Here is a 14,584-nt window from a genome sequence, read left to right as displayed (position 1 = left end):
GGAAAATTGACACACAGACCTAGTTAGTTAGTTAGTCTTCAAGGTCCAAAAAAAAAAAAAAATGCTATCAAAGAGAAAAGGTGAGGCCCCAGACTCCAACTCCTTAGTTCTCCACAAACAGCTCCATAAATATTTGGTGTCACGTCCTCCTGTCCTGGGACTCCGCTTGGGAAAAGATTCCTCAGCAAATGGTGGCCTATGGGCGCTGAGCACTCCCAGCCCCTAATCCCCATCTTTCAGCCACAGCAACGCGGGATTGAGCCACGTCCCTACACCACAGCTCAGGACAGGCTGGAGCCCCGACCGACTGAGCTGAGCAAGGCCAGGGATCCCACCTGCATCCTCATGGATACTAGTCAGATTCATTTCCGCTGTGCCACATCGGGGAACTCTCCTAACGCGCCATCTTGAAGACTCACCATGTGGTGCCTGGTGACCCAAGCAGGCCGCCGGGGGTACCTTCCAGAAGCATCATCTAGGCTAAGGAGCAGTAAGTTGCAGTGGTAATGCTAGTGCCATGCACACCAGGGGGCGCTGTGGGACTGGGACAGATGAGGCCCGCAGCGCCCCCAGACGGATTTGCAATGAGGTGTGGGTTCTCAATTCCATCCTCTGCAGAGCCAACCTCCAAGCAAGCGTGGGTGTGGGGCAACTTGTCCTCAGCTAGTCCCCATGTGGCCCAGAGACCATGGAATCACCTAGGAGCTGCCTTCAACTGCAGAATCTCATGCATCTACTAAGTCAGGATCAACTTTTTCTCAGGATCCCTGGGTGATTAACACGCAAGTTAAAGCCACACTGCCTGGGTTATAAATGCACATAGGCTGATACAGGGCACAATGTGGCATTTAACCAAGCCATGTGTCCAGGGTGGGTGGGTTCGCAGTCCCTGGTCTGGGTTTTCTCTCAATACAGCTTAAGGAATCTCACCATTCTAGGGTACTGGAAGCCCCTCACCCAGCTGCTTCTCAGCCCCTTTCAAGCACAAGCTCTGACCCGGAAGAACAGGTTGTCTGACCTGTGGCCAGTTCCTGTGTCCAAGCGGCCAGTACCCCAAGAAAACTGCTGGAGGGTGGTTCAAAGTAATAATTAATTTCCAGCGTTTCGCCTGGGGCCAACCCAGTGAACTAAGTAACCTAGGTGGCCTCACAGGGGGGTGGGAGGTTGGGCTATGGGTTTCAGGACACCAAGAGGGTCCTCAGGGAGCTCAGAGGAGAAGGGGTTAGGCAGGCTTCTAATCAGGAGCAGGTAGCAGGTCAAAGGCTGAAATCAAGGGATAAATAAGACTTCCCTCTCATCTGGGCCCAGGGTTCCCAGAGACAGCCCCAACTGGGTCAACTGGGAATCTCCCTCCTGGACAGACCCATTTGGAGCCTGCAGCCTGGAGCTGACAATGATTAACTCTAACCACCTCTGGCTTCCCCCAGGGCCTCAGCAGTGCCAGCTTGTCTGCCAGCCTGCCCGAGGGATGGACAAGTGAGCAGAGCAGAGCTCCTTCCCAAAACTGGGTCCCAACATACAGGAATAACCTCCTGCCCTAGACCCAGACGGATGGGCACTGGAGGAAGACTCTGGAAAGGAAACCAGCCCACTGTGTCACCAGCTACCCAGCTGGCAGGTAAAACAGCCCTACTTCCAGGGGCGTAGTTCAAAGCATTTTCATCAGAAATTCCTTCCCTGTAGTTTTCATTACCCTGGATTTGCAGTGACATTAACTACTCCGCACACACCAGCATCCAAAACCTGTCTTACTGAAAGATGCCCGGTTCATTCCTCTCCCTGCCCCGTTATACACACGGGCCAAACCAATCTGCTCCAAGCTGTCCCCTCAGCCTGCAACCCTTCCCAACTCCCTCACACAGGCCTCCTTATTACTCAGACTTCAAAAACCACAGCTCAGGAGTTCCCGTTGTGGCTCAGCAGTAACAAACCCAACTAGGATCCATGAGGACACAGGTTTGATCCCTGGCCTCGCTCAGGGAGTTAAGGATCTGGCATAACCACAAGCTTTGCCATAGGTCGCAGAAGAGGCTCGGCTCAGATCTCTCCTTGCTGTGGCTGTGGCCAGCAGCTGCAGCTCTGACTTGACACCTAGCCTGGGAACTTCCATATGCAGCAGGTTCGGCCCTGAAAGGCAAAAAACAAAACACAACAAAAACCACAGCTCAAATGCCAGGAAGGCTTCTTTCCTAGGTCTCTGTATTAAGTAATAATCTGGTCCTCCCCACGGAGCTATACAAATCCTCATCTGAATTTTTTTTAGTGTGGATTCCTATATGCCTCTTCTGTGCTTTACCTGCATTAACTTGTGTGAACCATAATAAATGTGGCATATACTGTTATCCCTATTTTACAGATGGGCAGACTGAGGCAGATAGGTAGATTAAACAATATTAATACCTCTTGGCTCGATAAGATTAAAAACAACATATACGTTTAAAGACATGCTCTTGGCAACAGGAAGAAATTAGCACCAGCGATTGGCTTATAATGGTATATGCAGATGTCCCTCATCAGTCTGGCTTCTAATGAGTCAAAGCTGGCATTTCTGGGATACCGTGGCCTGCAACACAAACCAACTGCTTTATCTAGAGTGATGGCACCAGCGCTGGAGGATAAACTGGCTGGATTAACCTCCCCGGAAGAGGTGGCATCTTCCTAAGAGGTCTCTTAACCCCCACCCCATTCTGATGCAAGTCCTCTGATCAACCTGCTCTCAACAGGCTCAGATGAATTAATAAAGTCACTCAGCAAAAGTGACAGTGCCAAGACTCATGCCCAGGAAGACCAGGGCACATGCCTATAACTCCTGGGCTCAAGATAGGGCAGATGAGAATTATAAAGTTATGAACAATGCATCTACCATCCATCCCAGGGGCAATGGGGTGCTGTAGGGCTGAGGGACAGGATATGCCAGCTGCGTGTTTACCTTCAGAGGAGGAAATCCAAACTTGCAGGTGAACTCTGACCCTTTCCCAGCAGCACGTGACTCAGGGGTGGGCAGCGGTGTAGGGTGGGCTCACCAGCAAGGTTCTCCCTGCAAGGAAGGCCCTGCCTCCTCATTAGTGCAGGGTGCTTGTGTCCTGACTGAACCAGGTCAGACGTGTCCAAATGCAATGTGGCAGACAGACGACTGGAGGCGGCCCAGGGACTCCCCCTAACCCGGCTAGAAACTTGAGAAGTGATGTCATGCACGTCCTCCAGCCTGGCACCAGGAGCAAAGCGATCTCCTAGGGACCTTGTACATATGAATCATATTCATTAAACTCACAGCGCAGGAAGAGCGGGGGTGGGGGGGGCAAGATGGGGAAGACGGAAGGGAGGCCTCTTGAGCATCCTCACCCCACCCTTAGTCACTAGGGGCTTAAGAGATTTGGGGAAGTAAAAAGGGAGTGGTTGAAAGGTAGCCCCACCTCCCCTACTTAAATAGAATTCCTTCGCAGCAGGTGGGAGGGAAGTCTGGACAGACTCCTGTCTCCTCCTCTGGATCTGTTCCTCAAGTCTTCCTTCCTCATTCCCCCAAAACAGCAGGGATGGAGCAATCACTTTGTTATCTCACCAGAGTTACTCTTACGATCCCCGATTTGCAGATGAGTAAATCAGCTCAGAGGCAGATCCACAGATCCCTTGCCCAGACTCCCAGAGTGACTAAGTGATGGCGATTAAGGCCTTAGTCCAGGAGACAGATCTTAAAGATATCTTTAAAACAATGCAGTAAGTCTAGCTATTAAAAGTTAAGCCCGAGGAGGGATACCTCCTCCCCCAGGTACGTGGAGAGCAGTGAGGCGCCCAGGCCATGGGGACAGTACATACAAAGGTGTGGCAGCTGAAAACAGGCTGCCCACCTGGCTGGGGACAGAGCAAAAGGTCTCAGTTCAGTGCATTTGCCTGATTAGGAAGCTCCACTAAATTCCAGAAAAGATCAGATCACAGGAAAGCAGGAAGAAAGAAAAGCGCTCAATGTCTTTCTCAAGCCCCAGTTTTATGGTCTGTTAAAGAAGTGACCCCACCTAATTCCTTGGGTGCTTGGTGCCACAGATCCCAAAGTAGATGACAAAACTTTGAAACCTGGCCATTATGCATTCTCATGTGCTGTCTTGTCAGGTACCCCAGCTCCGCCTCACGAAGGAGAGCATCTCTACATCCAGGATGATTAAGAAGTGAGTAGAGTATTGCTCAGTGCCTCTGGGTCATAGCTACCTGCCCCACTGTCACTGTACAGGATTAGCTGGGCCTTGGCCTATTTATTAGAATTACCCTAAGACATGTTCCAAGCAGGGGTCAAAGCGGACAAGTACAAGTTGGCTATGAGGATGTTCCCTGCAGAGTTGCTCATTAATAGCAAAATTACTAACAAACACCTGGGTATCTGCCATTGGATTAGAATAAAATTATATACCATTACCTTTTAGAGAATTCACAGAAAAAGTTAGGAATGGCAGAAGGCTCTGAAATGATACAAGCACTGGGAATGGCATTTACAGAGTCCAACTTTTCACCCTATATATAAACAGAATGCAAAGAACCAGCTCCTTTCGCCTACAGGTTATTTGGGAAACCCTGCGAAGGACACACAAATTTGGAGGGAAGATATGGGTCACCCATGATGTTTGGGGGCTTCACAGGAGCAGAGGATTCTGGGAGCTTCCATGCCCACTCCTGCTGCCATGTGCCCCTTGGCAAAAGCAGAGACAAAGCACCTTCTGCCCCCTTCCAAGGTGGTTAAGGAAGAAGAGCAATTCTCTGCATTCCCACCACCACCTCGGCTCTGCCCCTCACAGCAGGTTTCACCATAAATCTCAACCCATCTACACATGGAGGCAGCAGGGATATTGATTCAGCCTTGAAGCTGGCAATCTGACAGGACGATCTAAAATACCAGGTGTCCATATCCTGCACCACAGTATTCTTCTACTTACTTCTAGGAATTGACTCCGCGGAAAGATCTCACCAAAACCTGTGTACTGGATGGGCACTATTGTGTTTGTTGTGGCCGAAGCTGCAAACAAATGATCAGTAAGAGTTCCCATCAGTGACACAGCAGGTTAAGAATCCACTGCAGCAGCTTGGGACACTGCAGAGGTGCAGGTTTGATTCTGGGCCCAGTGCAGTAGGGTGTTGGGGCGGGGAGAATCTGGTGTTGCTGCAGCTGTGGCTCGGGTCACAGCTGTACCTGATTCAATCCCTGGCCCATATACTGCAGGTGCAGCAATTTAAAAAAATGATCAAGCAGTTCCCATGGCGCAGCAGAAATGAATCCGGCTAGGAACCATGAGGTTGCGGGTTCGATCCCTGGCCTCACTCAGCAGGTCAAGGACCCAGCATTGAAGTGAGCTGTGATATAGGTCACAGATGCAACTCGGATCTGGGTTGCTGTGGCTGTGGCGTAGGCCAGCGGCTACAGCTGATTAGACCCCTAGCCTGGTAACCTCCATATGCCACAGGTGCGGCCCTAAAAAAATAGAAAAAGACCAAAAAATAAAAAAATTTAAAAATGATCAATAGGAGACTGACTAAATTATAAGCAGCCACAATGGGGAGACTACTGAGAGGTAAAGAATAGGGCAGCTATTGGGAGATGAACCCATTTAAAGCCATTAAGTCTGCCTAAGGATATAATCTCATTTGTTAATATGCTGGCATGTGTATGAAGCCATGTTCCTCCAGCATTTTCTCTCTTACTACAAAAAGTTAGATTTCCCAGAAAGGTAGTTTGTGGGGGAAATGGAAGATCCTATCTCCAGGTTACTTTTACAATCAGAAAGCTGACTTTAGAACACCACTGTCCTTCTAGGCATCCATCCAGAGAAAACCATGACTCATAAAGATACACATACTCCAGTGTTCATTGCTGCACTATATACAATAGCCAAGACATGGAAGCAACCTAAATGTCCACTGACAGAGAAGTGGACAAAGGTGTGGTACATATACACAATGGAATATTACTCAGCCATAAAAAGGAATGACATAATGGCATTTGCAGCAACATGATTTACCTAGAAATTATTCTAGGTGAAGTTAGTGAAACACAAACATCGCATGCTATCACTTACATATGGAATCTCCAAAAAAGGATATGCTGTTCTTTGCAGAACAGAAACTGTCTCAGACTTTTAAGGACTTCTGGTTACCAAAGGAGACAGGTTGGGGCAGGGACCAACGGGCTGGGGGGGGTTGGGGTGGAAATGTAAAAGTTGGTTGTGATGTTTGTACAACTATAAATTAAAATTCTTTGAGTTAAAAAAAAAAAAATACCACTGTCCAAGAAACACTTCTTCCTTTGAAAATGACCTTTCAGGTTTAGTCAACCTCAAGTTGCCTCAAGGTATTTAATCAATGTTCAAGTTTAGTCAACCTCAAGTTATTTGCAAATGTTAAGAGGCAGAGATCTCATTTTTCCCTATAAGGAAAGCCAGATACCTGTGATGCCTATAATGTCCCAACTCCATCTCCATCCCTAATATACATGGGATGTTTCTGAGCTCATTTCTTTTTAGTATTTATCCCCTTATCACCTTTTAAACACCATGGCTTTATAATCAGTGCTCATACCTGCTGGGACAAGCCTGCCAACCTTCCTAAAAAGTTACATTGATTTTCTCTTTAAGGTCCATTAGTTGATATTTTCTCATTTCTACTTCAATCTTCTGGCCCCTAGATTTCTTTTCCAGGGAACTCAGCTCTGTACAAATAAACTTAGATGGCATTCTGAGATGTTTCAACATGAGAGGACTTACAGCTTTTTCTCTGGGATAATCAGGAAATTAATCCTTGTGTATTACTTGTTTTTAAAAAAGACAAAGTACAAAGAAAAACTAAGGGGTAAGTGTGTGGGAAGTGAGGAAAGGTGCTCCAAAGGTTAAGAACTTCCAGTGAGAAGCTAAGACCATGGGATCTAATGCACAGCCTGGGAGCATTCGTTAATAATGCCATGTATTTGAAAGTTGCTGACTAGATCTTAAAAACTGTCATCGCGAGAAAAACATCAGTAACTTTGTAAAGCTAAAATAAAGTGAACTGCAAACCAAATTGGCTTGGGGCGGGGGAGCTCATTTTATCTCATAGAAATGGCTCTTTGGAAAATCTAGCCACAATTACCTGATAGGGGTTCAGAGCTGCCCACCTCTACACAGTGTAGTGCAGAGAATCTGAACCCAACTGCATCCTGCATCCTGAATCCTGCCAACTGGTCCACACCAGGTGAAGGCAAAGGGTGCAAAGATATTTAACAGCATTTCAATGCAAAGTCCACTCCCTGCTAGCTATTGTGCCTTAGGTCATGGTAACAATCATATTTAGTATTGAACGATCCATCTGTACTAGGCTTTCAGCTCAAAACACAACATCCTAGGACAGCAAGCAGACAAGGACACTGGGAAAGTCCACTCTTAACCATTCAGATAGGAGTTCCTGCTGTGCTCCAGGAACCATGCTCAGCAGGAGAATCAAAGGCAGGCAAAGGCCAGCCAGCCCCTGTCCTCATGGAGCTGAGGTTAGGAACTGGGTGAGAGAGGTGGGTAGGGGAAGAAACAGTGTAAATAAGAAGCTATGATCACCAGGCTCACCCAAAAAAAAAAAACCTGCACTGCTTACACTACAGATAACCTTTTGCTAGGAACTCATGAGGACAAGATTTCAGCACCTTTGCTCAGAATTTTCCAAATCCTATCATCCAAGTGCACACTGCCTCCCATGTAACCCAGAACCACCCAGAAAATTCCCATGGACAACACCTGCCTGTTCAAGCATCTGACCTAACAGCGCATTTCTCACCATGCCCCGGGTGAGGTTTCCTTCGGCTCACCAGTGGCCCAGTGCTGCAGCTGTGGGACACTCAGGCTGACTGAGGCCTGATTTTTTTTTGCTGCTTTACTCAAAAGTACAGGGGCCCCAGCACTGTGCTGGCTGCTGGGGACAGCGACCAATAAGGCATTATCCCCAAGAGCTGGGGTGCCGACCCAGCTCTGGCCCCAGCACACCCACTTGGAACAGGCAGCAAATGCAACTGGAAATAAATGCTGCTTAGGAAACCCATTAAACCTCGGAAGGTGGTGCTGCAGGGAGGGATGGAAAAGAAATGGGTAGTGAGTTCCCATCAGGGCTCAGCAGTAATGAACCAGACTAGTATCCAAGAACGCCAGGGATCTGGTGTTGCCGTGACCTGTGTGGTGTAGGTTGCAAAAGCGGCTATATGATCTGGCATTGCTGCGGCTGTGGTGTAGGCCAGCAGCTACAGCTCTGATTCAACACCTAGCCTGGGAACCTCTATAAGCCGTGGGTGTGGCCTTAAAGACAAAAAAAAAAAAAAAAAAAAAGATAATAGAGAAATAGGTAGGCAACCACACAGGAGACCTGCCTGAGAAATCCCCAGTATCCTTTCCTGATGCCAGGCCTGGACCTCTAGGCAGGGCCCTGGAAGATTCCTCTGCTCTGGGGAATAACCACCAGTAGCAGGGAACTTCTGCACTTTTCAAGTCCTTGTCCCACAAAGAAACTTCAGTTTTCAAGTCCCACCAATGATCTTAATTTTGTTCCCTCTCAATTACAGAGATAAGGGTCAAAAGCTTAACTATGAAAAAGGAAAACAGTAAAAACAAAAAGACACTCAGAAATATTGGAGGGAGCATTAAAACACTAAAATCAAGATTCTCAGGGAGGGGTGTTCCCATTGTTGGTCATGGGGTTAAGAAACCAACTAGTATCCAGGAGAATGCAGGTTCAATCCCTGGCCTCTCTCAGCGGGTTAAGGATTCCGATTTGACCCCGAGCCTGGGAAGGGCCATGTGCCATGGATGTGACCCTAACAAAAAAAAATTCTCAGAGAGATAAAGGATGTGTCCAAAGATGAAGACACTAACACTTTTACAAATGGAATTTGTAGGACAAAAAACATTCAAAACATAAAAGCTGAGGACACCAGAAAGCAGAACTTAAGGACAAATGGTGAAATTCCACCAGGTCAGGAGGGCTCCACACCTGATTTATATTTAATAAGAGTTACAGGGGAGTTCTCTGGTTGCCCAGTGGTTGGGACTCTGCAATTTCACCACTGTGGCCCAGGTTCAATCCCTGGTCTGAGAGCCACGATCCCACGATCCCACATCAAACTGCCATACTGCATGATGTAGCTAAAGAAAAGTTTTAGAAAGAATCGGGAGTTCCCGTCGTGGCACAGTGGTTAACGAATCCGACGAGGAACCGTGAGGTTGTGGGTTCGATCCCTGGCCTTGCTCAGTGGGTTACAGCTCCTAAACCCCTACAGCTCTTAGACCCCTAGCCTTGGAACCTCCACATGCGGCAGAAGTGGCCCAATAAATGGCAAAAAGACCAAAAAAAAAAGAAAGAATAGAAACAAGGGAGGTGATGATCCAAGATGATTTATTCCCTCAGCCTTATGATGGGAGATTCCGAGGATGCTGGGCCTTCTTCCTCCTATACTCCCTTCCTACACACCTGGTCAGCATCGACCTGTCCCCAAGAGGAAATTTATTGGTTAAGCACATTTTCTCCCTGCTCTCTCCCACCCACCAATTTTCTCAGGACTTCCCTGGTTGCTCAGCAGATTCAGGATCCAGTATTGTCACCCATGTAGTGTGGGTTGGATGTCTGTCCTGAGAACTTCCACATGCCTTGGCCAGTTAAAAAAGTAGGGGGCGGGGGGAGAAAATGGACTTCTAATTTCCTACTCATCACAATCTTTCAATGGCTAATGCTCTCCCTACCAATTTCAGAGACTGTAAGAAAGATCATTTTTCTTGAAAAATAATTTTGAGCCCTATGTCGCAACGTCGTGCAGGATGGGCGGGTGGGGAAGGGGAGGGTGCCACGGTGCACGTGGCAGGGGTCTACCTGGCGCAGAGCCCACAGGCTGCAGCGCTGGAATGAAAATCTCTGCAGGTGACCTCTTAGAGGACCTGGTCAGGCCAAACTGGGGAAGATTAAGAGCAGAGGCCAATGGTTGCAGATTCCTAGAAATCTCCACTGCTCCGCCAAAATGTCCTCCATCCACCTGGGAAGCCTGTCCCAGGTGACCGCAAGGCCCTCGGAGACCATCACCAATTAATTGAGCACCTTTTTCCTCACCACTCTGCATTTCCCTTGGGTTCTCATCCCTTAGCTTAAGACGGGTTACAGGTCCTCAAGAGTTTTCTCCATTTCCAGAAGAAACTGAGAGGCAAAACACTGATTAAATGGGACTTCGAGGAGTTTCCGTAGTGGCTCAATGGTTATCTGACTAGGAACCATGAGTTTCGATCCCTGGCTTCGCTCAGTGGGTTAACGATCCAGCGTTGCTCTGAGCTGTGGTGTAGGTTGCAGACCCGGCATGGATCCCAAGTTGCTGTGGCTCTGGCATAGGCTGTCAGCTGCAGCTCTGATTGGACCCCTAACCTGCGAACCCCCATATGCCGCCCTAGAAAATCAACTGCGGCCCTAGAAAAGACAGAAAAAAAATTGGGACTTCGAGATGACAGGCCATGACCTCTTTTTTCTTGACATCTGAGGATGGCAAATTTGATTTTCATTTGTATCTAACAGAGGAAGGCAGTTTTTAAAAAATATACCTATTCCCTACACAAAACAGTTCCTCCTCATTTTGCTTGTTCTCTGGGGAAAATCTCAGGAATGCTAACCAGGATTGTTTCAACTTTCAGGAAGTAAATAATGACCACTTGCCAATATCTCAGTATTTACTACATAACACAACATAATTGAGTCGTCAGTATGTGAGCTTTTTAATCTACAGCATCTCAACTGCCTCAAGCTTCAGCATCCCCTGGAAATGGTCAGTAATGCAACCCTATTTTCCAGATGAGGCAACTGAGACTTAACCCACCAGCTTATAAATGGAGGAATATATAAATCCAATTTTTTTTTTCTTTTTTACAGCTGCACTTCCAGCATATCTAAGTTTTCAGGCTAGGGCTGGAATTGGAGCTGCTGCAGGCCTACATCACAGTTGCGGCAGCACCAGATCTGAGCTGCATCTGCAACCTATGCCACAGATTGCAGCAAGGCTGGATCCTTAAGCTACTGTACGAGGCCAGGGATCGAACCCACATCCTCAAGGACACTATGTCGGGTTCTTAACCCACTGGGCAACAAGGGGAACTCCTAAATCCAGATTTTATTCCAAAGCCCAGGCCCCTTTAAGTCTATTGCCTCAGATGTATAACATGACCTAGAGGATAACAAGTTTTTTATAACACTTAGGGCCGCCACCTAACTTATTTTGGGAAAGAACACCTAAGGCTTACTAAGCTAAAAGGCCTCTGGATTCCATTTAGTCTTCCTAGCAACTCTCCTGTGTGTGTGTGTGTGTGTGTGTGTGCGCTTGTAATCTACACAGCGGCTTATGTGTGGGCTCCCTCTGCATTCACCAGGCCACTTCCCTCCAGCCACATCCACAGCCATATCTGCACACTGGGCTTTTTCCCTTCTGGAGGGACAAGCTCTTGTCCCAGGATAATGGCGGGTGTCTAAGTTCTGGAAAGCACTAATCACCAAGCTGCCGAAGTACCTGGATCTCCCCGAGCCCTGAGTCCCAACACCTGCAATTTTTCAGCTGCATGAGAACATCAGCACATCACTTTACAAACGAGTGCCAACAACATGAGGGATTCTGTACCCTTCTGGCCCTGGACCACTGAGAAACTGAAATATCACCCTAAATTCAAGATTTTTAAAAACTCACTCAACACAGAGTGTGCCTGAGCTGAGATCCTGTTTCTTTCAATGGCTGGGGGTGGGGGCATTTGCCATGGCGTAGGACCAAGAGGAATTTCAGATTTCGCAAGGACCATCTCAGGTGCAATGGGAAATATCTGAGCCTCAAGGCGGGACAGCTGGCAGGGAAGCTGGGCTGAGACAAAGGGTTAAGTTGTTGCCCAGAGCCCCCCATCAGGAAGCTTGGGGCTGCAATAAGAAAGAGTAACAGGCACCTCTGGGTTGCAGGCCCCACGTGGCTGAAGGAAAGGAAGCAGGGGAAGCAGCCTCTCCCAGCCCCACCTCCCTTGCTCCTCCCCTTAGCCCCCTGCAGCTCCAAGATATCCTCCTCCCCTCCTAGCAAACTTTGCAAGGGGTGGGGGTAATGCTTATGGCTTTAAGGAGCAGGATGCAGCCAGCCCCAGCCCTGGCCCCTTTGTCTCAGCCTCCTCCACCCCAACAGGGGAGGGTAAAGGAGTTCACTTAGCTCTGCTTTTACACCTTCAAGGCAGGCCCCAAACTGAGGGTGGACTGGGGGTGTAAAAATGGCCCTAACCCATAAAGCCACAAGATGCTCCTTTCAGAAAGGAACAAAGGCCCTCCTTCTTGCCAACTCCCAAATGAAGGACAATGATTTGCAAAACTTTCTTAGCTGAGAGAGGAATGAATACCTTGGTGGAAGAAGGCAGGAAAGAAGTGGCCAGAAGAGGTGCCTCCCTTCATCTCCAATTCTCATTAATGGCCACCTTAAAAAGAGGGGCTATTGGTTAATACAAAAACCAGCAGTCACCACCTTCTATCACACTGAGTCTTTACTCAAACTTAATGTGATTGGGACTCTTACCTCCTTCAGACATCTGAGGAACAGAGGGTTAGAGGTTAAATCACGTAACAACTAGTTTCATTCTTACACAACCTGGGGTTACTAGTATGATTGTTCCCATTTCGCAGATATAATAACTAAGTCACAGAGGGCAACAGATTTACAGGGAGACTTAAACACATGCCAATGACCTATGCATTCCCCTAAAGAGGGCAGCCTGCTTAGCCTACATGTTAGATAATGATGCCAAGAGTGGCAAGCCTTTATTGAGGAATTAGTGTATGCTGGACCTATACTATAGGTAGCATCATCTCAACACTGGGAAAAATCAAGTCTGCACCTGGGGTTTCCAATGGCTGGCCTGGGGAAGGGGGGCAGAGGCAGGTCAGTGCCCTGGGCCCTCTACTAGAGGCTCTAAGGGAGGGCCCCAGCAGGACCTGACACCCAAAGATAATTGCCACCAATTCACCAAAGCTCACAGCATCCAGAAATCAGGAAGCAGAAAATCAGAACTCATACTCTTATCCTTAATTCTCTTTAATTCATACACCTTTCAGCATGGGTGGCTGGGAAAGCACAAGGGCCCAGCCAGGCTCTTTCAGTCTAGGGGAATAAGTGAAGGAGGCAAAGAGGAGGCACAGGCCTCGGCTGCGCCCATATCTCCTGCAGCCCCTCCCAGTCACAGGTGAGGACTCCAGCAGGGAAAACCCAGGCCCAGGAGCAATTCTCTGCTGCTAACTTGCTAAGTCGGCAGGCTCTGCCCCAGCTTCCACTTTTTCCCCTGCAAAGTGGGAGAACCACGCACCCTCTCTCACCAAACAACCACAGGGACACCAAGATAGTGCTGGAGGTTTTCACGCCTCAGTCTGCAAGTTTGGGGGGTGGGACCAGCTTGCCTCTGGAAGAGTGGAAAATGGAAAGTGAGCCCCCAGGGCAGGCAGCGTGGTCAGAGCAGGAAGGCGCCGCCCCGGGCCGGCTCCTCCCCGGCCAGGTGTGCACAGGGGGGAGAAAGGAACCTCTCCCGAGGGCATCTCGGCAGCCCCGCGGATCCTTACTCTCCACAGCTCATCCCGCGAGGACCCAGCGAGCCCGCTCGTCTGGCGCACGCCCCCGGTACGCGCCAACACCCTGGCCCACCTGCTCGCCCGCACCCACGCCCCCTAACTCTTTCCTAGCCCAGGGAAGGCGGGCAGCTATCTCGGCTGAAACGCCAGTTCCAAGATGTAATGGACGGACACTCACTTCCTTGGCAGGACTATTTTCTATTCCGTTCCCCTCCCCAAGGAAGCTTCCCCTAAAGCTGATGCCAGGTAAGATCACACGCCCCATTTACTCCACTTCTCAATGGGTCACCTCCTCCCCTCGGCTCTAGACCCCAGGAAGGCCGCCAGTCCCCCTCCCTGGGGACGAACTTCTCTCCTCGGGAACACAGCAAGTATCCCTTCCACTCATATTCCTCTAAGACACATGCCCCCGCCCATTTTGTCCCCCCAGCCCGCTTCCCAGATAGGGTCAAAGACCTCTCCTCCCCAATCATGCCTGGTCTCCAGCCGGATGGGAGCTGCCTCCCTAAGAGGTCCCGAGACGGGATCCCTCCTTGCAGTCTCGGTGTCCCTCCTCTGCCCCCTCCCCCACCAACCCACGGAGTCCTCGGGCTGGTGAGCCTCCCCGGGGCCACCGGACGCTCACCTGCCGAGAGCCTGACTCGGGCGCGGCTCCGCGGTCGAGCCGCGGGTCGGGGCAGGCTGGCGGGAGGCCGGCGGGCGGCCGAGCAGAGCGCTCGGCTCGCGAATCTCCTGCGCCGATCGCCGAGCTACGTTTACTTGGGCCCCTTAACCCCCGCGCTGCCGGCCGGGCGCGGCCGCACGCTCGCCCGCCTGCCAGTGAGCCGGTGGCGTCCGTCGGGGGGCGCTCGGGGCGTCCACGCGGGCCGCGGCCGCCGGGCTGGGGGGGCGGCTGCTGCGAGGAAGAGACGCAGACCAAACCTGGCAGCAGGAGTGGGTGGGGAGGGGGCGGTGCCGAGTCCCCTTGTAACCCCGGCCCGGCAGTCGCTCC

The 14,584-nt window shown here is 49.7% G+C and overlaps 1 protein-coding gene across 41 annotated transcripts in view; it reads right to left on the bottom strand.

The window, feature by feature from the left end:
- DNMT3B (DNA methyltransferase 3 beta) overlaps positions 1 to 14,584 on the bottom strand; it is a 40,297-nt gene extending 25,713 nt beyond the window's left edge. For 18 of the 41 annotated variants that reach the window (XR_014831762.1, XR_014831763.1, XR_014831765.1 and 15 more), the window contains exons 1-2: positions 14,219 to 14,327; positions 12,378 to 12,452 (exon numbers count right to left, since the gene is read on the bottom strand). The gene's annotated coding sequence lies outside the window, so the exon portion shown is untranslated. Of the gene's footprint in view, positions 1 to 12,377; positions 12,453 to 14,218 lie in introns of all 41 variants that reach the window. The other 23 variants (XR_014831761.1, XR_014831764.1, XM_021077255.2 and 20 more) reach the window with 4 other exon arrangements.

Source organism: Sus scrofa, chromosome 17 (genome assembly GCF_054392235.1).
Source record: "Sus scrofa isolate SSC_HxYL_T2T_F1_AM1 chromosome 17, Sscrofa_HxYL_maternal_Yorkshire_Landrace_v2.0, whole genome shotgun sequence".
NCBI lineage: Eukaryota > Metazoa > Chordata > Mammalia > Artiodactyla > Suidae > Sus > Sus scrofa.
Note: the sequence above shows the minus strand (reverse complement) of the source record. Positions and strands in the feature narration are given on the sequence as shown.